Here is a 25,392-nt window from a genome sequence, read left to right on the forward strand (position 1 = left end):
CTTAGAAAAGGACATCAGAATTTAACCACACCCACATATTTAACTGCATTGCTTGAACAAAAGCATATGCTCTAGATATCAGCTTTGTATAACTAGAGCATGAAAAAACTGGGCTGATAGGTACAGCCATATGAAGAAACACATTTTGAAAGTGACAGTTGAGTTTTGAGGAGGAATAAAGGAATTGCATGTGGTTGATTTATTAGAAGGAAACTATTTATAGTTTTTAACTTGTTTAAATCAACCCCTCATCCCATAAAATGAATACACCTTATAATACTTCCAGGAGTCTATCTTTAATTAAGCTCAGGTTTTTCCTTAAATTCTGCTTCTTTAGGGAGGCTGTCTCTTCCTGTCTAGATGGGGCGAGCGCCACTGTATAAGTCTGTCATGTCTTCACAGTACTAATTCCAGGGAGGTAGCTGTTGTTGTTTATATATTATTTCACAGTGGTTTAGCACCTGACCATTTAATGAGCTATTTTAAATACCTGAACAAAACCAACAGGACATTCAACAATTACAGTCCTCATAGTAGTATTATTCCATTCATACGCACAATTCTGTGCTGGCCCAAGTCACTGGGACAGTTTGCTCTTGGCTGGCATGAGTCACCCTGAGAGAGGGCATGTGGCAATGGTTCTCAACCTTTTTAAACTCCAGGCATCCCTCAGAAAATGCCAACTTTTAGCCTTTACTTGTTTTTTTGACTATGGAAAAACTACAGAGCAATTCTTCTGTTGCAAAGAACTCAAACCACAACAGAACAGAAATGACACTATGGATTCCTGTTTGAAATCTCTGGGTTAACCTTGTAAATCATGTGTAGATACCTGAACATCTAACAGTGTTAATATTGCTCAACATCCTTAAAAGACTCTCACAACACCCCAGTGTCCCATGGCACTCTGGCAGAGAAGCACGGGTACATGGTAACATTACCTCATTCCTTTCCTTGGGATTTCAATTAAAGGAAGGCAGCTTTAATCACAGTCAAGGGCAGTTCAAAAGTCACACTTCAGCCTTTATCCATCTGCAGTCATCTGAAATTCAGGCAGTGGTAGATGGCTGTGAGCACCCTGTGAAGATCAAGTTGAGGGTGCCTTCCACTCCTTCAATGTCTCCTGTGCTACTGGTGGGCTTTTTTCAGCTAAGGTTTGTGCTGGCTCTTACAGGTGCAGACTCTGGAATTGATTTGGCACATTGTATGTAACAAAATGTACATCTGAGACCCAATCCCACTCACACTGAAGTCATCGGGAGCTTTGTTACTGCCTTCAAAGGGAAAATAAATGAACTCTTAATAACATCATAACTAATAATCAGACATTACATATGTACTATGTCAGTGACTTTTACATTGCCTCACGTTTTGTGTTTAAAATGCAGTCTTCATGCTGTGTTCTCATAGTTTCCTGTATTTAATTTCCTTGGGCCAGATTCATCCCTGGCAAAACTCTGTGGTTTTCAGCAGAATTCTAACAGACTAGTTTGGCTTCTTGATCATTGTTTTTCTTCTATGAAAACTTGAAAACAAAAGAAGATGTTAGCATTTAAAATGTCCCAAATGGGCCTTCTCTATCCCTGGTTTATTTTTGCACTGGTCCAGCTACATAAGTGTGTCATATCAGGCCAGGTGTAGTGCATCCACACTGGACACTGACTTAGGTACATCCACCTAAGACTAGCTACAGCTAATTTCCGGTGTAATCCTTGAAGTCATGATCTTGCAAACCCTCACGGAAGTAGTTTTTACTCAGAAGAACAAACTCATTAGACTCCTTGGGCTGTGCATATCAACCTGCTAAGATCTAGCTAGACCTTACAAATTCAGATTTCTTTGAAGTGCATAAATCAAATGCATGATTCACTATCTTTCCTGTCCCTTTAGTGGGTGGGCTGGTGGGAGGGGTATATGACTTAGCACCTTTTTCTGTATAGCAAGAAGAAAATTTGACTCAGCATCTTCTCCTCCCCTCACTTGGGAGAAAGGAACACATGCAGCTCAAGATACAGTCTCCAGTAACAACATTATGTAGGTTGGCCGCAGTTTGAGAGAAAGCTGTTGACAGGCCAGATGAATAACAATGAGGCCTGTCCATAGGCCTATCAGGCTCTGGGGCCCAGCACCATCCTCTCCCTGCCCCATGCACCAGGGTTGGGTCCTAGGGGCCTGGTGCCTTTCCCTTCCCCCCACATGCTGGGATTGGGTCCTAAAGGCCCAGCACCACCCCTTCTGCCCCCACACACTGGGATTGCATCCCAGGGACCCAGTGCTGCACCTCCTCCCAACTTCCCACAGCAGGATTAGGCCCTGTGGGCCCAGAGCTGCCTCACATCCCCCTAGCTCTGTGTCCTGGGTTCAGATTCTGAATCCAGCACGCAGGGCCTGTGGCTCCACATGGGTCAGAAGATTTGGTAGTAAGGGAGCAATGCCACTGTTTCACCACTGCCAAATTTCCAGACCCATGGAGAGCCCCATGGCCCAGATGACCATTGTTAGCAGCACTAGGGGGACACAGGAACTTTCTGCATTCTGTCTCTTGTGTACTTCTAACTGAAATGCTTTAGGCACACAGACGTTGCCCTTGTCACACCAGAAAAACGTTTATGGCAGCATAAACATGACCGAACAGATGCCCCTGCTCCTTGTTGTGTCCCAAATGCCCTAAGATGGGAGCGCGACAATTCATATCAATAGCCTGTGCTGCCTTATTGGAACGGCTGTCTGTTCAGTTAGGCATGATCTCTGCAGCCCACACTCTTCAGCCCCTCTGAAAAGAGGATTTTGGTGTGTGCCTTTCACATTGAAGACCAAGGGAACCCCATGAGGTTCCCTACTCTGCCCTTGCCAACATATGGGATCGGGTCCCTGAAGCCCCAGGAGTGGCAGGGGCCTGATTCTGTGAGACAACAGCCCCGGGCAATGCCTGTACCTACCAATCAATTGGATCAGCTGTTCCAGGACATATCTCAGCAAAGCTGATCCCACAGCAAAACCTATGTCAGTTGGTAGCTTTACAGAAAAGAATAGGCCTTTTATTAAGTTTGTATGAAGGATTCAGTTACTTAAACAACGGGATTTGTCCATAAACCACTGAATTCTCTAGACTCTGAAATAAAGACATTTTTGTTTCTAAAGACATGTTCAAGACAGGCAGATGGCAGCAATGTAACAAGACCCAGCAACTTGTGCTGTTTTCTATTCCCACAAGGTGGCACAACTGGATTTCTTGAAAAGTCTGAATCAGATAAAATACAGTTGGCTATAGTCTCTTCCACCCAAAATGCCACAGATTGCTCTACAGATGGAAACAAACTTGCAAAAATATCAAAAACTATTCCTTTTTAAACACAAACAGAAAACAGCAGGAAACAGTAATTAAAGCAAAAGGAAGCATTAAAATGGAAAGATGCAAGTGGATTTTGACCCTACTCATTTATTTCTTTGAACAGGAAGGTTTTAAGGTCAAATTTGAAGTGGTCCATAAAGATAAAAATATGGTGCTGTTTCATCTGCTCAGATATGATGGGTCAAGCTGAAGACAAGCAACGAAACATCTTGGAATGAAGAGACATTGTAGCAGGAACTAAGGCCAAGCCCTTGCTATACCTCCAGAGCCAGCTGTGCCAACAGGAAACTTATCCAGTGGGTCTGGGAGAGCAGCACATCCCTGGTGTGCTGGAGAAAAGGTCTGGAGAAAACTTTGGAAACAGGCAGGCCCCTCAGGGCATAAAAACACAAGACCCAGGGAGCCTGCCCTGATTGGCCTGGAAGGAAGACTGGGCAGTTTAAAGGAGATTGCTAAAGAAAAGAGGCATTTGGCATCTCCTGGAACAGGGTCCGTTCAGTGGGACTGGGAGCTGGGAAGACCAGTGGAGGCAAAAGCCCAGGCATATGAACCCTTGTAAGTTGTCTGGACCCAGGCGAGCCACAAGCAAAGATCATCTCTGCCCTCCCAGAAGGATAAGTAACTGTGGACAGTAGGGTAGTGTGGGTTGTCCCAGGAGCCCGTAGAGCCAGGACTGAGCAGGGGATACCCCATGGAATGGTTGGCAAAGGCTGACTGGGAAGAGGGGCTGTATGGACCCGCCAAGAGAAGAAGAACCTAGAGGGAAACTGAGGCAGCCAGAGCAAAGAAGAGATTTGCACAGCATGCCAGACAGAAGAAAAGCAGGGCTTAAACCAGATGGTGACAGCCTAACTTAGCCATCAGACTGTGAAAGAAACAAGAGTGATCAAACCATCTTTTGTTTGTTAAGGAGTTAGAAGCATGCACACAGAATCAGAGTCAGGTGTCTAAAATGGGATTAAAACCCTTCCCTTTTCTTACTTTAGCCATACATTTTTGTTTCATGCATGAACGTTGCTAGCTTGCATTTCATTTTTTTGGAGAACTGTTTTTGAAGATGTGAGTTTTGCATCATACTCTGAACATAGGAAAAATCTGGACCCATGCTATTCTTTAACTTGAGGCCGTAATATGAAGTAGCTTTGCTACTGCTCTTTAGTAGCTTTATTCTGGATTCTCTCCATTGCTATCTGTCAGCTATCTATAGCTCCTGCAGTAGAGCACAGCTGGGGATGTCTAGCTTTCTACATGTTTTATAGAACCAGTGCTTTAAAGGAGACATGATAGGGACTGGGAAGTCAGTCCTGGCATAATGTCAAAAGTACATAGATAAATGCACATGTTATTCATATGTTGGTTGGAAAAATGCCTGTAAGTCGCAGTTTGCAAGAGAAGAAAGTAAATCTTCAGACGGTCTGTTCACTATGATAAATCCACACTTTTTTCTAAACCATTAAATTATGGTCTAAAAGCTTTAGTTAAAAATCAGGCCTGAAGTATCAGGGCACACATTAGAGCTGTCCCCAGGCAAAATTCAATTACAAACCAGACATTCTGGTAAACATTTTACTTTTTTATTGCATATTTTGCACACTGTTTACACGACAGCTCTTTTTCTCTCTTCCCCCTTTTGGCTGACTTCATGCCCTTTTGGTTGGCTTGTTCCTTTTTTTTTTTAAGCCCAGCAATGATTCATTGGAAAACAATCCATTTATCCAGTGAACAGGAATTTATGACATATTTACAAAGTAGACTCCACTGTATTTTTTCATTAGTGGAAAAAAAAAATCTCCTATCCTAAAAATTGCCATTATGACCTGATCTTACAGAATAATAATAAAGTCAGCTCCTACTGCCTTCTATTGAGTCTCTCTTAGTCCCATCACCATTCGAGATCTGAATTAACTGAGCTCTTCTCAGAATTAAAATAATGCCCTAGCAATTCTCTCTCTGTTTCTTTAAAAAATGTGCTCTCTGGGAGGCAGGTGTTTTGGAAGGTCCCTAGCAGATTTTATGTGCAACTGTAGAGGCAAGATTAAGTGAATCCATAACATGAGTAGGCTACAGTCTGTTCTCAGTTATATGGGTATAGAATGTGTGGTAACTGCAAAAGTCAGTTGAGTTACTCTGGATTTATATTGGTAGGATATGTCCTTAGGACCTCCCACCCTATACACAGAGCACAAATGACTTGTGGTGTTTTGCATGAAGGTTGTTGACATCCAGGTTATAACACAGTTTTTCTGAAGTGTGGAATGAAGATTTTTATCAAACTGTAAATGTTTTTTGTTATTTTTTTTCCATGGAAAAACTTCACTGCCTGTAGGATAAAACTTTGTAAGAACCATGGTTGAGCTAGCAAGGCTTAGATTCCAGCAAAGACACAGAAAGGCTCTGACTGGGATTTCTTCTTAGTAGTACAAAGTCAATCTTCTTCATTTCATAACATTCCTTATTCTAATCTTACAGGGAATAGGAAATTGATTTTCATTATCATTGTTTCAATGCAGAGCTCTTGATAAGTCTGCCCCCAGGCTTCCAAACTCGTCCAGCGCTAACATTTCTGAAAGACGATTCCCATGAGTTAAAACATCAGGTTGTCTCTTACCTTTCACCACAGGATGGCAGTGTAAGATTTCAGTTTTCAGCCTCCGTATTTGTACTGTGTGTGTACGTGTCTTGTGCGTGTGGCAATGCAGTTGGACAGCAAATTAAAAACAGTGATGCCTTTTTCCATTTTGAAAACAAGGATACAGTAATCTCCTCTCAAAGACAAGCTGTCTATAATAATCCCAAACTCAACAAGGAACCCTGATGCTGTTGCAGACACTGAGGTGCTGTCACACTAAACTATTTCTCAGAAATGCACTTCAGCTCTGATTTTAGAGTCTATCTAGATTATACATTTGATCAATTTACAATCCCCTTATGAACTATTTCTGGAGAGATCCAAAGACCCCAAGTTACACTGCAAAGGCTGTATAGATTACTAGATATCAAGTGCCTTTTGAGTTTAGGGAAGTGGCTTCCAAAATTAGGTATTCAGTTTCTTCATTAGCACATATACCTAGAACACTTTCAACCCCAGGTTCTATTTATGTTAATTTCATTGATTTGTCATTGTACATGCTACTTTGCAATCCTACTTTTCACTGCTGCTAGCAGCCTTTCAATTGCTGGTGACAGAGGCTGCCTGCTGACACATTTAAAAAGTAATTTTCATTCAGGTTAGTTTGCAATACAGAACAGATTAGGTAAGGCTATATTAATACCAAGGGTAGTTAACAGTTATATCCTTGCACGCTGCTTTGAAATTTTACTGAAGCAAGTATGCCCATATAAACACCTTGTTACTGGTAAAAAATGGGTCCACAATAGAAGGAAGTACTTATTTAGTTAAAATCAGTACAAAAGATTGTGTAGACAAGCCCCTGAAGACAGAATTCAGAGTTCCCAACTATGCTACTTTATTAAGTTATGCGATATTTTGTTTTTTTCTTCAAACTATAGCTCCTGTGTTAACAGGTCTTACCTTTTGTTTAAACACAAGCAAGTGTCTAAGCCTCTGTAGTTGCAGAAAAAACCTTGAGAACATGAGCTCTAAAGGCTCATGAACATGAAATAACCCTAAATTCAGTATATTTTAAAATGGCACCATTTTAAGATAAATTTCTTGAATGTTGGTGGGAAGTGTGCCTGACTGGGCACGTCTACACGTTAATTAATGCATTGTAGTTACTGCACATTAAGTTCAGTACTTGCTTAACCAAGCACTAAATCGAGGCTCAGTAACTTGCGCTACTACACAGTAGCACTGGTGCAGTAGCCTAATACTACTGCACAGTAGTGGATTAGCTTGGTTTTTGCCCAGCATACTACTATGCAGTATTATTAAGCTACTGCCCAGTTAGCATCTCATGTAGATGCACTCACTCATGATTTTTGAACGCTTGAGATTGGATTTCTTGTGGCTTCTCTCTTTACGAACTTTCACTAGCTCAGGCTTGCTGGAATGTATTTTTTAACAGACCTCAGATTTGAATATAAAAGACTGGAAGTTGGGCATTCCAAGGCTTTAACTTTGGAACTTTATATTGAACCATTGACTATAAAAACTCTAAGTGCTGGGCTGGCATTGCTTATGGTAGGTACTCAGAATTTTAACTGTGATGTTAGAGGTGTTCTTCTAGAAATGGATATTTGTCTATTTTTGTTACTACAACTTTTGTTTTTAAAATTGATGGGCTCATGTCCAGCAGTCTCAATGGACACAGTAAGTCAGCTGAAAATAAAAAATATACAGCACTCACAGCACTGCTGACTGTATAACAAAAAACCACCATATCCAAAACATAAGGGCTACACTTACCTTTCCCCTCCTGTTAAGGCCAGCTCCACATTTGAGAGGGTGTCTGACGACTGTGATCAGATCCTAGTGCCTTCAGCTTCAGCCTACATGGAGTGAGGAGTGTATACTTCAACACATAAAAGAAGAGAAATACATTTTACTTACCAACATGCCAGTCTTTAATTGGCTGCCAGCCTTACACTTCCTACCGGGGGCATTTGGTAAATATTAGTAGCAGAACTAGAATCTGGTATTTATCTGTACCAGACAACTACAAAAAATTTCATTCGTGTTTATAAAGAGAATTTTCCTTCTGGACACCTCTCCTTGTCTGCCAGATACAGAATAACTGGGATTACCTTCTTTCTTACACAGGGAGCAACCACATGCCTTCAGCCAGAATTGTTTTTATTACAGATTATGGAAAAAAAACCTAAAAAAAGACTCTAAACAAAAACAAAGTGAACACATTTGTCAGAAACAGGCCACAGTCATTATAATGACAAAATGGCTTTTCTTTCTGATACATCATCTATTAGATATTTAAAGATGCAGTGTCTCTACAAAAGAAAGAGAATGCAATTTGATGATATGAAGACCACACGCAGCATTCCACAATCTGCAAGGAATTAAGCTTTACAAAATTCCGTCAAGTAGGGAAATATTTTTAGCAGCAATTTTATAGATGATTCTTACATATATTTCACTGGAACCCAAAGGCCTCATCACTATTGGGCGCTTAGTACTATATGGAAACATAGGACAAGAGAACCTACCTCAAAATGTGTGTAATCTAAAACATAAAAAAAGACACAGAATGTGTAAGAGGGTACAATATAAAAGCAAACTAATCAGAATGCCAGCAGGCACACACCTAGGCACCACCTGTTTACTATGTACTAGCTTTTTATGTTATTTTTATTCTAAAATGATTTAGGTTTGGGGGTTATTTTTAGTTAGTGAGGATCTGTGGGGCTGAAGTTGTAAGAGGAAGGGATTATTGACATAAGAAGAAGAAGGAGCAAAGGAGGAAGAAAGAAGTCGAGCAGACAGGGAAATCTGAAAACAGTTCACAGGTCAGTTCGCAGGTCAGTTTGCTACCTCCTCTTTGAAGGGGAGCCTTTAAGGTAAGCTCTTTCTTTAATTAAGAGTAGTTAACCTACATATAAGTAGCTAAAATTCAGCAGTTAGACCAATACTTAAGCCCCTTACTTAAGTAGAGTCCTGCACGAGAGGTAGTTCGCAGCTGAGTATGTCTGGAAACTCTCTTTCACCTCCTTCACTGTAAGCTTGGTGAGGGGAAGCAGGGAAAAGGGAACATTTTGGAACCAAGGAGCAAGGAACAAGCCATCTTACTTGGGAGTTTGCTAGGGAAGGTCTGCTTGAAAGAGGGAGGAGCAGGAAGAGGCAGGTGGCAGATTAAGAGACCCAGAGAAATGGCTGGAGGATGTCGCAATGCCAGTCACTGCCACTGCCAGCTCTTCCTCTACTTGCACCTGTCAGGTGTCTGTCCTGGCAGGACCACTCACCATCATGGCTTCCACCCAGGTCCTAGCTCGGCACTGTGGGGGCTGCAGCTTGCAGGTTCCTTCCAGTGACAGCCAGGTGGGGGAGTGCCTCTGCCACCTCCTCTGGTTATTCTTTTGCCTGCACCCTGAGGGACACCACCAGGAAGCACCACTCACATCAAAGCTCCTAAGCATCCTCCGCCATGAAGACTTCTATGCTGGAGGAGACTTCTAGGACTGTGGAGGAAGGACCACCAGAGGTGGCACTAGAGAAGAAAGAGGACACGGAGTCCTAGAAAGATGGAAGCTGGAAGCTTGTGACCTCTGGCAGCAAACAGAAGTCTTCATCTCCACTTGCAGCAGTTTGCCTGACGAACAAATATGGAACCCTAAGAGAGAGGAGGATGAGCACATTCAGTTGGTGGAAGAAGCCAGGCCAGGTATCCTCAAGGTTGGGAGGACTGAGACCACTGCCACCAAGAGGAAGCAATGGGTGGTGGTGGTTAGAAACTCCCTTCTGCAGGGGGATGAAGGCATTGATCTGCTGGTTTGACCTGTTGTCTCGGGAGGTCCACTGTTTGCCCAGAGCCCAGATCTGAGATGTCACCGAAGGATTACTGAGACTCATCCAGCTTTCTGACTACTACCCCAGGCTGCTCATCCATGTGGGCATGAATGATACTGCCAGGGGTGGCCCTGAGCAGGTCAAAAGTGACTACAGGGCTCTGGGTGCAAGGGTGAAGGGGACAGGGAGCTGGTGGTGTTCTCCTCGATCATTCCAGTCAGGAGGAAAAGCCCAGGCAGGAGTGGATGCATCCTGCAGATCAATGCATGGCTGTGCAGATGGTGTCACCCTCAGGGCTTTGGCTTTTCTGACCACAGGATGTTGTTCCAAGAAAGAAGACTACTAGGAAGTGATGGGATTCACCTAACAAAGAAAGGGAAGACCATCTTGACAGACAGGCTCTCTAACCTAGTGAGGAGGGCTTTAGACTAAGTTTGCCAGGGTATGGAGACCAACACCCTTTGGTAAGTAGAGAAGTGGATGACCTGGGGGAAGCACAACCAGGAGGGGGCAACAGGAGAGGCCTTCTTATTTTCCCTGAGAAAGTAGAGCAATTGGCTAGTTACCTCAGGTGTCTGTACACCAATGCACGGCTGGGAAACAAGTAGGAAGAATTGGAAATGGAACTATGATATGGAACTATGTCATGATTGAAATAACAGGGACCTGGTAGGATAGCTTGAATGGCTGAAGCACTGTCATGGATGGGTACAAACTATTCGGGGAAGACAGGCGGGGGAGAAGAGGAGGAGGAGGAGTTACACTTCATGTAAAAGAGATGTATGATTGCTCAGAGTTCCACTGTGAAACTGGACATAGGCCTCTTGAAGGTCTCTGGGTTATGGTCAGAAGAGAGAACACCAAGGGTGATGTTGTGGTTAGTGTCTGCCATAGACCACCAGACCAGGAGGATGAAGTGGATGAGGCTTTCTTCCAACAGCTAGTGAAAATTTCCAGTTCACAGGCCCTGGTTCTCATGGGGGACTTCAATCACCCTGACATCTGCTGGGAAGGCAATACAGCAGTGCACAGGCAATCCAGGAAGTTTTTGGAGAGTGCTGGGGATAGCTTCCTGGTTCAAGTGTTGGAGAGGATCTGGGGAGTTACAGATTAGTCAGCCTCACCTCAGTCCCTGGGAAAAAAAAAACCCACAAAGCAGGTCCTTAAGGAATCCATTTCTAAACACTTGGAGGAAAAGAAGGTGATTAGAAACAGTCAGCATGGATTCACAGGGGGATGTCATGCCTGACCAACATGGTTGCCTTCTGTGATGAGATGACTCACTCTATGGATGTGGAGAAAGTAGTAGATGTAATATATCTTGACTTTAACAAGACTTTTGATGTGGTCTCCCACAATATTCTTGCAAGCAAGCTAAGGAAGTATGGGTTGGATGAATGGACTATAAGGTGGATAGAAAACTGGCTGGATCATTGGGCTTAAAGGGTAGTAATCAATAGCTTGATGTCTAGTTGGCAACCAGTATCAAGTGAAGTGCCCCAGGCCTTGGTCCTGGGGCCACTTTTTGTTCAATGTCTTCATCAACAAACTGGAAGATGGGATGGAGTGCACCCTCAGCAAGTTCACAGATGATATCAAGCTGGGGGGAGTAGTAAATATACTGAAGGTTAGGGTTAGGATTCAGAAACCTCAACATATTGGAGGATTGGACCAAGAGAAATCTCAAGCGGTTTAATAAAGACAAGTGCAAAGTCCTGCATTTAGGATGAACAATCCCATGCACCAGGCTGGGGACCAACTGGCTGGCCAGCAGCTCTGCAGAAAAGGACCTGGGGGTAACAGTGGACAATAATATGAATCTGAGTCAACAGTGTGCCCTTGTGTCACGGCATGGGGTCCTAGGAGCAGCCGTGATCTCTCCAACGCCCCCTACCGTGCCAAATTGGTGATAAAGCACCCTCGTTCTTGCCCGCCACGTCTTTGATGGTATCTATTTTATAAGGGAGGCTGCCTTTTTTCCCCTTGGACACAGTGCTCTTGTTTATCCTGGCCCCTGTTCTGTATGGATTGACTTGGTGCACCCAGCCTTATGGGCTATGTGTGGCTCCAGCTTCCCCTGTACCACACCTCAAGCCTCGCAGATGTACCGGACGTTGTCTAGTCGGTTTCCTTTCTGTGCCCTCACTGGCACCCCCGGGCTTGTCACGCAGCCAGCGCCCCTCACTGGCGCCCCCGGGTTTGTTATGCAGCCGGCGCCCCTGGGCTTGTCATGCACCCGGCGCCCCTCACAATTGGGGCTCAGGTGGCCATAGCTGGGCCTGGCCCCCAAATTCCCTCCTTGGGTCTTAAAGCAAGTGCCGCCTCTGGGGTTTCTTGCCTGAGCCCACCCTGGGGCTTCTCACCATTGGGGCTCAGGTGGCTGTAGCTGTGCCTGGCCCCCAAATTCCCTCCTTGGGTCAACATTCCTGTGGGACTCAGGCAGCCTCATCCTTACCTGGCCCCCAGTCCTCTGCGTCCCTTCTCAGGGCTGGGGTCAATGCCCCCCGAATGTTGTGTCCTCTCTGGGCTTCTTGCCTGTGTGCCCCTCCCTGGGCCTCCTCGCCTCTAGGCGCCCGCCCGCCCGCCCTGGGGCTCCGCCCACACTAGGGCCTCCTCGCCTCTAGGCGCCCACACTAGGGCCTCCTCGCCTCTAGGCGCCCGCCCGCCCTGGGGCTCCGCCCACACTAGGGCCTCCTCGCCTCTAGGCGCCCGCCCGCCCTGGGGCTCCGCCCACACTAGGGCCTCCTCGCCTCTAGGCGCCCGCCCGCCCTGGGGCTCCGCCCACACTAGGGCCTTTCTCCACGCTTGGGGCTCAGGTGGTCGTAGCCATGCCTGGCCCCCTCTAATGCACTGTGCCCCTCCTCAGGGCTGGGGCAGTGCACCCCTAAATGCAGTGCTCTCACTGGCACTGGGGTCCCCACCACTGTGGAGCCCCTCTGAGGCCTCCTTTAACCCCCATTAGCCTCACCCAGTCCTCTGGTCTTATAAAACTACAAACAGAAAACTCAAGCCCCTGGGCTACAACATAAACTCTAAGCCAAGTGGCTAACCCTCATTCAACTCCCTACCAGGGCTTCCTCCACCCGATATCCTTGACCAGAAGTTGCTCAGGCCTTCAGGCTTCCCTGCTCTGCTTATTCCAGCAGAGCTCCTTCTTCCTCAGCTGCCAGAGGGGAACTGCTTCCCTGGCCTCAGCCTGGATCACCTTTATATAGGTCAGGCCCTGCTCCCTTCCGGTCAGCTGACCAACTGCGGTTGCCCCGGCAACTGGCACCTGTATCTCTTCATAGGCGCAGGGCACCAAAGTGCCCCTGCGATACCTTGTTGTGAAGAAAGCTAATTGGATACTGGGCTGTATTAGTAGGAGCATTGCCAGGAGATCAAGGGAAGTGATCCTTCCCCTCTATTCAGCATCGGTGAGGCCATACGTGCATTACTGTGTCCAGTTTTGGATCTCCCACTACAGAAAGGATGTGGACAAATTAGAGAGAGTCCAGCAGAGGACAATGAAAACGGTGAGGGGATTGGGGAGCATGACTTATGAGAAGACGCTGAGGGAACTGGGCTTATTTAGTCTGACAAAGAGAAGACTGAGAGGGGATTTAATAGTAGCCTTCAACTATCTGAAGGGTGATTACAAAGAGGATGTAGCTAAACTGTTCTTAGGGTGGAAGATGACAGAACAAGGAGCAATGGTTTCAAGTTGCAGCCTGGGAACTTTAGGATGGATCTCAGAAAAAAACTTTCTCAGTAGGAGGGTAGTAAAGCACTGGAACCCAGACGGGTTGTGGAGTCTCCATCCTTGGAGGTTTTTAAGACCCAGCTAGACAAAGCCTTGGCTGGAAAGATATAGCCAGGGATGGTTCTGCGTTGAGCAGGGGGTTAGACTAGATTACCTCCTGAGGTCTCTTCCAGCCCTAATTTTTTATGATTCTATAAGTACCTAAAGAGCAGAGAGAGTCTGAATCACCAAAGGCAATGATTATAAAGCTGGTTAGGTGAAAGGATGCAGTGGTGGGAGAGGGATACAATGAGGGAAGCAACCACCCATGGCAGTTAAGACAAGGGTTAACACTATACACTTCCAAAGAGCATGTTTCAGAATTGACTGAATGATGACATGTCAAGGCTGGGAAAGCTTCTCTGGTTGCTATCATTTCTCAGCAGGGGGGAAGCAGGGTGGCAGGATTAGTGGCCAACTTTTTCACTCAGTAGTTGACATTGCTGGCAGTTCTAGGAATCCTGAGAATCTGGAATTTTCCAGACTTTGCCCTCTGAGTGTCTTCCAATAGCTGGAGCATGTTACATATAGGGAGGTACATTGAGAGAGGTAGCCAATGGTACCCACTAGGGCAGGAATCTGAGGTGCTCTAGTGGGCACTAGTGAAGGAATCTGAGGTGCAAGAATTCCAGTGACCTACCCATCAATATCTATAGTAGAGTTCAGAATAAAACCCAGATTTTCTGAGTCACATGTTTGTGCTTTATCCACATGGCCATCCTTTCACCACATAGTGCCTTCCAGTACTGGATGTAATGCAAAGCCACAATGAAACTAAATTAAGGGTACAGTGGGCATATGTCTGACATGCAGTGTTTCCCTTCCTCTGCAAATTTCTCATTTAAAGTTATTTTAACATAGGCTCGTGTGACTAAATTCTCATAAAGTGGTCTGCTGCACCTCAGGCAGTTATTAGAGAAAGAGTCCCTAACCTAGTCTGTGCATGGAAACTAAAGACAAACAGACATAGCACAGGCATATGAGAAGGAGACTGCAGCACTGGAAGGGATATATGAACCACTTTGGCACAATTCAGTTGTTAGGCAAATGATTAAGGCTAAGAGGGAGAAAAAATGAACCACTCTCCAAGTTGTGTACTTAAGCCAGGAGAGGAACCAGCAGAGCAGTTATCACAATAGCGGTAATAAAAAGATAAGATCTTTGCATTTCAATTAAAAGCAAAACATAGCAAAAGGATCAGATGTTTGCACTAGATCATCCCTATGAAGCAAATGATTTCTCTCCAGGCAAGAGACAAACAACACTTTCCCTTTCCATTTTGTCAAGTATTAACTCACCAGCCTCTGAAAGTAAAAAGCACTGAAGCAGTGTAGGCATTTCTTTTGCAGATTAGAAACATTTCTAGTTTATTGCACAAATCCATAGAAAGACTGGATCAAACCATCACCCTGGTAAGAGAGTGGGGGAGAACAAACTATTAGGAGATTAGCATCAGGGAAAACATCAGCACCAGATGACTTTTCTGATGGAAATGTGTGAGAAATTAAAGAAGTAAATGCCAGTTTTGTTTCCCCTTCTGTCACATTAGGCAAAGCCTTTCAAAATATGTTACACAGCGTACATGGATTCAATAGCAAGACCGGCTTTTGTGATGGAGACCGTTCTGTTAGAGTTTCTCAAAACTACAAACAGTGAAAAATAATTTGCAGTTTAAATGACCTGACATGTTTACATTAGTAAAAGTCTGAGTGTTATATGTATAAATGCTGGAGTTATTTGAGCCAAAAAATGTTTGGAAATTTTTGCCTCTTTCCTTCTACTACTAAATTTTCCAAATGGCTCCAAAGCAATTAAAAGTCTGACTCTGTCTAATGATATACTGCACTTACATGTTCACTGGATAAGAGCACAATTCACTTAATGGCATAACACAATGCTTGTCCCAATTCTTTGTCTACCATTTACATTGTAACAAACTCTATTTGCATATGTATTAAATACAGAAATGGCTTATGTGCATAACAACTCTTTGGCCCCACTACTTAATTTGTAAGGTCGCTGTGCTCTGTTTAATGGTATAATTTGTGAAATTAACTAGAAATAAATTTCAGGGCAGCTATTAGAGATATAAGGCACTCCAGGACACAAGGTAAGGAGCCTTAATGAGGTCTGAAAAGCTTAGTGCAGGCTGTTCCTGTACTTAATGAGCATAGTTTACATTGAATTTGGTACCTGCAGGTTCCCAGTAAGTGCACAGCCTTTTTTTCAGTCCCCTAGTTATGCACTTAAAAGGAGCACACTGTATTTGCACAATAATGCATTTACCAAGAACAGGTTCTGGTTCCATTATTGCTTTTTTTTTTTTTTTTTTTTTAGTCTGGCAATGCCAGGTGGCCACAAAGATAGTTGGCAGCACCTTCTTTTAGTTTACTTAAGCATAAGGTACCTCAGTGGAAATCACCTCTTTCCTACAAAAGAGAGAGAGATGTCAAGTGATTCATTGCTTTGGAGGCCTTTTAAGAAAAGTGCATGTGAACTTTTCAGAAATCTTTTGAAAAGGAAAAAGTACTTCATGATTTCTTAGCAGATGTAAATATTTACAATGCGTATTAAGGCTGTTTGAAAATGTTCTGTTAAAGCTGTTTTGGCTGGAAAACTGGGGGGCGGGGGGCGTTATTTTGGGTTTTTTTAAAAGAAACATCCGTTTTCCCAAGAACATTTTAGTTTTTGTTGAAACCCAGAATACCTGAAATTCAAAAAGAAAGTGAAACATTTAATCTGAGAATAAAACATTTTGATTTAGAACAAAACATTTCATTCACGCTGTGGTGTCTCCTTGGAGCTGTAATGCTGCCCAAGGGGCTGTATTCTGCAGAGCCAGAGGACTTTTCCTTTTTCTGTGCCCACACTGAGGCTAACAGCAAGAAACTGCACCAGAACTAGGCAACTTCCAGCTGTACCCTTGTCACTGCTATTTCTTCCCCCTACCCCCTAGCCTCTCTCCCAGCTGCAGAATGGAGGCAGATTCCAGTCAGGCAGGAGCTGAGCCAGGGTCAGTAGCTAGAAACTGCTGCTTGTCCTTCCTCCTTTCCCTGCCACCCTGCCTCCCAGCTGTGGCACAGAGTGGAAGCAAATTGGACACAGTTTCCAGCTGCTGAGCTCTGGCACAGCTCTATCCTGGTTGGAAGCTGATCCACCCAGCTGAGGAACTGGGGCATGGGAGAAGTGGCAGCAGTACAAGTGCCGCTTCTAGATGCCTGGTCTGGGTGGGCACAGGGAAAGCCCCATGCTGCTGATGTGCCATGGAAGCCACCCAGCCTGCATCAGACTGGAGCCTGGTTGTTCCAGCCCGTGGCTTGAAAAGTTACTGGCCCCTGTAGTAGCCTACCATTCCTATATCTTTATATGGGTTGGTCTTCCCAGCTTGTCTTCATCACTCATGATGCATCACTTTCCCCCACTAGAAGGAGATTACCTTTATGTATCATGGGAAATAAAGTCAAATAAGGGGTTTTGCCCATACAGAGGAAGGAAAGCACAAGGTACACAAACTACAATTCCCACAAAGCATTCAAGTGACTGCTGGTATCAACAACTTTCAGTTTTCATCCAAAACATTTCAATTCCAAATTTTGGCTGAAGGTTTAAAGTTTTTCAATGAGAGGAGAGGGAACAATTTTCTGACCAGCTCTTATGTTTATCGTTCTCTTAATTCTAGTACCTATTCTCCAGTATTTCCTTTCCTTTGACAATTCACTAATAGCTTCATTCCCTTCCATATCATTGGCTCATCTTTCTTCTTATGCACTGGAATAGGTCAGCAGAAATACATCTCGTCTCCTGCCTCTCGTCTCCTTCCAGTATTAATCTGATCCTTTACATTGCTGTTACATTTCAACCATATTGAAGTAAAGGGTAAAAGGTTTCTGTAACTGTCATTTGTTTCAGGCCAAGAATCTAAACAGAAATTTATCACATCCTCTTATTTTATGTTATAAATGAATGTTTAACTCTGCTTGGCACTACACATATTGGCTAGTGAATAGACTTTCCAAAATAAATTTTTACAAGTTTAAATCCCATACACAACAAGGTGGATTAATGCCTAAATCTACTGTTCATGACCAGTATGCTACTCCTGAAAAAGCAGGATCTAAATTCCATTGTATGAGTCCAACCTGTAATCAGTCTGTTGAACATTTTCTAAATCCAACTGCTGTCCCAGATACAGATTCAGATGTAGATTCTGCATATGGGTACTTGAGTGGTTTTCTATTCCATTCTTTCACTGTGGTCAATGAATGAAATGAAGTTATCTTAGTAGTAAGATGACACTTATCCAGAATGGGCATTAATAGATACCAGCTCTAGTGGAGCTGTCTGCCTTATCTGAGCCTTTGTTCTTTGTAGCAGTAGCCATTGAATATTTGTACGTTTATTTCAAGATGTTTTAGAACATGTAAAAAATATTCAACAGCTACTTCTGCAAGAGCCATAAATATATGATAAGAAACATAACTTCAAACAGTAAAGCCATAATTCCCTTGAATATTGTTACTACATATGTAAACGTTCCCTGCTTTTTGTTAAATAAATTTTCCCTGTATTTTTATTGAAATGTTGGAAAGTTACTGGGGGGGGGGGGGGATTTCCTGTTCCTAGTTTATTATAAATGCTAGGACAGAAAAATCTTTTCTCAGACTTTACTCATCCACTAGCTGTAAATACCCTGCACTAAATTAAGTACAAAGCAGTCAGACACCTTGTACTCTGGAAATATAGTTCTAACCAACAGAAGTGTGATAATGCAGGAAACTGTGTACTAATCATCAGCAAGAATTCGGTCCTGATGAGTAACGGGAGAGATTCGTCATTGTCTTCTACCACTAAAGTATTTACAGATGAGCTCTTGTTTCAGAGCCAACCAAGCACTGTGTACCCTTGCACACAGGCAAGTTTTCCTCTAAAATATGGGAAGGACATATCTTCTGAATTAAAAAAAGGGAAATTTAGATCAATCATACTTATTTTCAACTTGTTTTAAACATGTTGTTTCCCTTTTTCTTAAAATAGTTTTCTATGTGGTTGGTGAAATCCCTTTGCAAGACGGGCTGTAAGTACTCAGACCAGGAAATTCCCTGCTGGTTTTGAAATATCATTTTACTGAGATTTTTTAAATTAAAAAAATAAGGAAATAAACACATTAGCCAAAGATATGTTTTATTAACCTGACTATTGGTGAGATTTTATAAAGAGTAACAGGAAAGACACAACAGGCAAACAAGAATTATTCTACTGAATACCACCTTGTGGTCTAAATTGCCAAAGTTAGAGAGATATAATTTTAAAACAGGAGACTCAGTGCCTGTGAACAACTGCATAGCTATATTTTCACTTGTCATATCAGCTGATTATACATGCAAGTGATTAACTAGATGCCTATTTAGCCATTTGTACGTTCAACCACTATTGCTATTTGTGCAATCAGAAGAGATGCACATGCACACGCATGTAAATCTGAATTTGCACGTAGTGTTTGCAAGCACTTTACACCACTTTTAAAATGCATTTCCCTACAAATAATCTCTGTCTCTAAGGAATGGTGTACTAGTGAAAGTAACAGATAGGCAGATTGGAAGACTGGCTTCTGTTGTCTACAGTACAGGTACAGCATAAAACAGTGGTTCCCAAACTGTGGTACACACCTGGGGTACACAAGACATTTCTGAGAGGTATGCAGGAGAAATTGTGTAATGGTGGATTTAATTTTCATTATAATAATAATTGGCATTTAAGGGGCTAAAATATAGCTCCTGGACTTGGGTGCCTTTGCAGCACTAAGCTAGGTGCCTGTGAGAGATGGTGCCATGCTGAGGTATAGGGTAGGGGCTTGTGTTGTCCCATGTGTCCCTGCATGCACATGCTGGTAGGGGTATGTGGGCAGCTGGTAAATCTGGAAGGGGTATGCAAAGAAAAAAAGTTTGGGAACCTCTGGCATAGAGAGTGGCATGTATATGCTTTCAGCGCTGCCTCACTATAGTGTTCACATCCTGTTCTGGACAGAGCAGTATACTCTCCTGACAAATTCTTAAGAAAATTTTGGAAGAGGCAAGTAAGGGACTAGTGCTAGGGAATCCATTAATAGTTACATACTTATATATTGTACCCACTTTATGTTGAAAAAGGTTGTTAGCCAATGGCAGATGGATGCACAGAAAGTGTAGACATGATCAGCAAAGCTCATAGTTGAGAGTTTCAATAATACGAAGACAGACCCTTGGGGAATTCAGATGTAGACTCATGGGTGGATGAATCCCATTAACCGTGTTCCTTCTGATAAGAGAGAATATCAGACCATCTGAGACACGCTAATTGTCAGTTTCCACTTCAGAAACCATCATTTGACTCTGAGGACCCAAATTACTGCCAAAGGCTTACATTTCCCTTTTCAGAAATGTGATAGGTGAACAAATCCAGGAATATCTGAACAGAATCAGGTTCATTGACATCTACTCTGTTTTCAAGGCAGGGTAGAGCACAGAGACACTAATGATTGGGATGACTTTGTCTGAAAGCCAGCTTTCCATAAAAGTAATGCCAAATCTGTCAGGCAGCTTTTGATACCATTGACCATGAGATATTGATGACCTGACTGCATCAATTAGCTGGGTTGGACAGGATCAATTTAGAATTCCTCTCATTTCTTCATAGGAGGTTTCACTCAGTGATGTTGAGTAATAAATCATTTACCTTAAGAGCCCTTCTGTATTTAGTAGTGAAGGGGTTGGTTTCATGGTCTTTTGTTTATTATGCATACAAATCCACACAGATACACTGAGGTATCTAGAACTGTATTATCATCTCTTCTGACTATAGCAGTTCCATTTCTATGCCATTATGCTGCTAGGATGAGACAACTAGAGGGGATGTAAAGCAGATTAACTGAGCTCAGATAAACAGGCATGGCTTGTGGGGAATCATGAGAGAAATGTTTGAAGATTGGCATCTTTTTGATACCTGCCCTCTCTGTTGAAGTTCTCCTAAAGGACATTTATGTGGTTCACTTAAAATGTATGAGGATTTTTTTAGTAACTTTTTTGTTACCTCTAAAAATGTTGGAAAATGCACCTTTATTTCAGACATGCATCATACCGCAATGCTTCACACCTATTATTACTGTAAACTAGATTATTATAATGCATTCTATGTTGAGCTGTCCTTGAAAACCCTCTGCAGACAGGAACTAGTGCAGAACGTGGCAGTATGACTGTGCAAGAACTGTATGCATGAATCAGCAATGCTGACATTGCTCAGCAAGCTGCACTGACTTGCTGAGAACTGGTAGGGGCACTTTGAGATCAATTTTAGTATAAACAGTTTAAAACAATGAACAAATCTGTGGTATAATCTACTGACTTTCCTCTTGCACTTCAGAACATCAGAGTTAAAACTGCTGACCACTAACTATATGATGTCATTTTGGGAGAACAGGATTAGAGCTTTCTCCAGTAGTATCCAGTGATTGTGCTTCCTAAGGTACGTGCAAGTGCCACTACACACTCTTTTTTGTTTCCTTCCCATTTCTCTGTCTGGGGCTAGAAACAACTGGTTATTTATGGCTTCTGTAGTCTTACTGGGGGGATTCATTTTCACAGATTTGAGTATGAAGCTAATTAAGGTCAGGTAAGCACCTAGACAGGTAACATAGATTTAGGACAGTTCTATGGTCTGTTTCTTGAACCTTGCTTTACAAAAAAATATGGATTTTAGTTACATTTGTGGTGGGCATTCTAAGCTTCCAAGCAGAAGTCCTTTCTTTACGAGCAATAATTATGGCAACTATAATTGCTCTTTTGTATTTCATATAAGCAGGAAGCACACCAACACTACAGATTATATTGCCCCTGAAACCTTGAGCAGCAATGTGGCCTCACAGGACCATTCCCTGAAATATAAATAGCTATACCACAAACATGAATATATATTTTTTTATTTTAATACTAATCCACTTACCTAGGCACTCATTCCATGTTCCCAGAGGTAGCATGAGCAGATACAGAACACCTGCATCTGGTTGTGAACAGGGCAACGCATCACATTTCAAGTCTTTCCTGCCACTCAGATTCCATGTTCTGTGGTCTCCAGCTAAGCCAGGAATAGATTCACTGAGCAAAACTGCAGCTCCACAATGACTACTTTGGCTTCTCTTAAAAGACTGTGAAATGGAGTTGTGCCATTTTGTTTGTCTCCTGATGCACAACTCAGTTGCCTCCTTCAGGGTATAAACAAAGCCTGTCTCCTGTGGCTCAGCCTCTTTTTTGTGTTCCTGAAGTCAGCTGCTGGCTGAACACCCAGTTTATTTCAAAACCTTCAACACAGACAAATAACAACAACAGTTATAATCCAGTGCTGTTAATTTGTATAAGTACAGAAAGTCCGAAGCGGAATCAGTCTCAGTTATGCAGTTTTCTGTAAGCATAGCTTACATCGGCAGTGAACAGAACACACATTTGTCCTTTGAGGGAGGGGGCAAATGTTAGACTCAGTTCTGCCATTTTTAACAGTCTGTGGGCAGGTCTACATGTGTGCATTTAATGCTCATTAGCCTGATTTAAGGTGCATTAAGGGCCCTTAATGTGCTTTAAAGATGGTGAATTAAGGCTATTCAAGCCTAAATTTGATACCTATATAGAGCAGGTATCAAATTTATGCTCATATAGCTAAATTGCATTAGCGAACATGTAGATGCACTAATGCACATTAACATAGCACATGTCCATTGACTTGGGAAAGCCATTCTACACACTCATGTTAATGCGTATTAGCACATGTACGTGTAGACAGAAGCCTAAATTGCTTTGATGCGAATTAGGCTAATGTGCATTAAATTTAAGCATGCTTAAAAGCACTCATAGACATGCCGTGTGTGTGCAAAACTTCTGTTCTGTTATGGGTCTAGGTTGGTTTCTGACCATATATATTGGTAAGACTGTAATGTTTATACCCAGCCAAAGTGCCTGCCTGAAACTATTAACTCAACAGAACATGGGAGTCCAGGAATTTTTTCTGAAATGAGCACTGAAATAAAAATTTGGACGCTGGCTGCTCTAGACTGTGTTCTGGTAAATGAGAGCATTCCGTTAGAGTGCAAGCAATTCAGTAGGGCTGGGCTGAGTAATCAAGCTAAGGCAGCAAGGGGAGATGAATATTGCTTCATGTATACTAGATAGCAAGGAGTAAAAGGAATAAAACAAAGACTTGATGATTAAAACAGTCCTCTGGGGGCGTTTTTGAAACAGTCCGAGAGGGCAAAATTCTTCAGTTCCTAGATTAAAAAAAGCAAACAAGGAACAAGTATGATCATTTAGCCTGACTGCCTGCATAGTACAGGCTATAGAATTTTACCTTGTGATTTTTCTGCATTGAATGCAATCTTTTGTCATTTAACTTATGATACCTCATTAAATCTACTGAACTGTGTCTCTCCATCCAGTGTCTATAGATCTCCAAGAATCATCCCAGCAGCAGATCACACTTTAAATCCCTTTGTCTGCCATTCAGATATGTCTGTTAGAAGGAGTTTCTAGATTATAACTTTCCTCACACACGGTGAATGCTCAATCAGCAGACTAGACCATGTGCTGGTTTGTATTCATGCATGTACCAATCATTCGAGGCTTTGATTCATCTGGGAAATCCAGACCTCATGTCTTTGTTTTTCCTCACAGGCTATTACCTTAAATGAAGCTAACGTTACTTGAAAAGCATGTTTTTGCACTGAGAAATTAGGATCATACCTACTAATCAAAAAGATTGTTCCACACTAGATTATACCAGCCAATGCGTTCCAAAAATAAAATAGATTCATATGCCTGCGATCCTGTAATTCATCTGCAGAACCACCAGAGTAAGTGATATTCACTATCAGTTGGGTGCTTAAGTTAGAATACCCATAGGTATTACAGCCCTTTAGTGTTATGTTACATTAATTAATAACATGAGATCTGAAGGCTTGACTCAGTGTGGATGCCTGGCTGAAGCTTCCCTGAGTTACTCAAACATTTGTAGCACATAGCAGGCCTCAAGTCTGTCCCACTCCACACAAGTCTCTCAGCTCCATACACTCCTCCTCCATCTGCCATGACCTCTTGGGCAAATGCTCTATTTCTTCTTCCTCTCAAACCCCTAGTCAGAGTTGATGCACAGAAGAAGCCATAAAAAGGAAGTGATTTACAGTGCATGCAACAAATTTAAATGGTTTTACAAAAGCAAGCAGTATGCTACATTTTCTTCACTGAGACCAACTGGTAGCTCATCTGTTTACATGTACACAGATACCAAGCACTTGTAAGGACCCTCACTCCTGTTTTCTCCAGAGAAGCACAGGAATCTACTGTCTTCCTGCAGCACTGGGTCATGCACCAATTAGATGGCTCTAGTCTTTACTCTGGCCTTAGGATGATTGAGCTGCTTGTTTTACTGTATCTGGTTTCTCTTTAGGAGCTCCTGCTTCAGTGCAATGAGGCTCTGTGCAATGTTTTTCTGATCTCCTTGCTTTCAAATTTGAAAGGCAGCCGAGGTGGGGAGTGGGGCAGACTGTACTTTGGTATTGTGAAATCCCAGAGTATATGAAGGTAGTAGCTCTTTAATTTGTTTCCAAGAGTCTTTCCTCTGAAAATTGAGTCTCATTTGAGAGTGTCAGCGTAAGAAACATGAGTGCAATTTCCTGAATTTTTGCATGAGACATGGAGCAAGGCTGAACCTTTTGTAAGATGCCAACTTGATTTCATAAGGTCTTGGAGAAAGCAGTCTCCAGGGAAAGATGATAGCCAGTTTGCTATTCTATATTGCTAGATTTGTTAGGTGACCTGTACATCAGCAGCTATAGGGTATAGGAATATGTATGGATCCAAGCATTTGTCTGTAGTCCATAGCTTATGGGGCTGCTCTGTAACAGTTACTCCATTTATCCATGTCCTTCATTTCCATACATTTTGTAGGGCCCATGCTCACAGGCTGGGGAACTGAGAAGCCTCATATGTGGCTAGATCACCTGTCACCTTGGGAACATTATGACCACCCCACATTCCTCCACCAAGCCCCAAGTGTACTGAAAATGTTTGCTATTTGGGCATTTATAACATATTGGAGCTGGAAATATTCATGGTCATTTCATTTTCACTGTTTCAATAACCCATTTGTCCCAGGGAGCCGGAAAGGGACTTAACCGTGGCAGTGGCAGAGCCCGAGCAGGACATCCGCCGCTTGTTTACGCCGGTGCGGCTGGAAGCCGGCGCCGGTGCCGGCAGTCGGAGGCCAGTGATAAAAGCAGCCGCCGAGGAAAGACGGCGGCGGGACCTGGAGAGAGGGCTCTCTGCCGTCGAGGCAGAGGATCCCAGGGGGAAGTGAGCAGGTAACCTCGCACCCACCGGGAGTGAGGACCCCAGAGGGGGACGGGACCCAAACCCCTCGAGAAGAGGGTCAAGGGACGCCGGGGGCAGGCGAGCTGCCATCCGCCCGGACCAAGGGTTGGAGATCGGCAGCCGTGGCCGAACAGCGGACCTGCTCGGAGGGGAGATGGGGGACCCCGGTGGGGAGTTGCAGCCCGCCCAAACAGAAGGGAGAATATCAGTGGCAGCCAGCCCCAGCACAACAAGCGGGGAGCGGCAGACCGGCCCGGAAGACGAGGGATCCAGCGACAAAGAGTTCTGGGACTGTGAACCCTCAACTTGCGGGGCTTACAGGTCTGGGGTCGGGGCATCGGCCCGGGAGGGCACCGACGAGGCGCAGTAGGGCCTAGACCGGTGTCGGCCACTGGTGGCCAAAAACCCAGAGAAGGGTTGCCCACAAGGGACCTAGGAAGGTCCGGGCTAAAGA

General features: G+C 43.5%; 1 long non-coding RNA gene across 1 annotated transcript; it reads right to left on the reverse strand.

Moving 5' to 3' along the window:
• Positions 1–1,497: 1,497 nt before the first annotated feature.
• On the reverse strand, positions 1,498–14,946 carry LOC149868995 (uncharacterized). The gene is made up of 3 exons (XR_016441135.1): positions 14,853–14,946; positions 7,722–7,827; positions 1,498–1,525 (listed from the first exon to the last, which is right to left on the reverse strand). It is a non-coding gene; the product is annotated as an uncharacterized LOC149868995 (long non-coding RNA).
• Between the last annotated feature and the right edge of the window lie 10,446 nt (positions 14,947–25,392).

The sequence above is a fragment of the Crocodylus siamensis genome, chromosome 3 (assembly GCF_052110815.1).
Source record: "Crocodylus siamensis isolate JL-2025a chromosome 3, ASM5211081v1, whole genome shotgun sequence".
NCBI classification, from domain to species: Eukaryota; Metazoa; Chordata; order Crocodylia; family Crocodylidae; genus Crocodylus; species Crocodylus siamensis.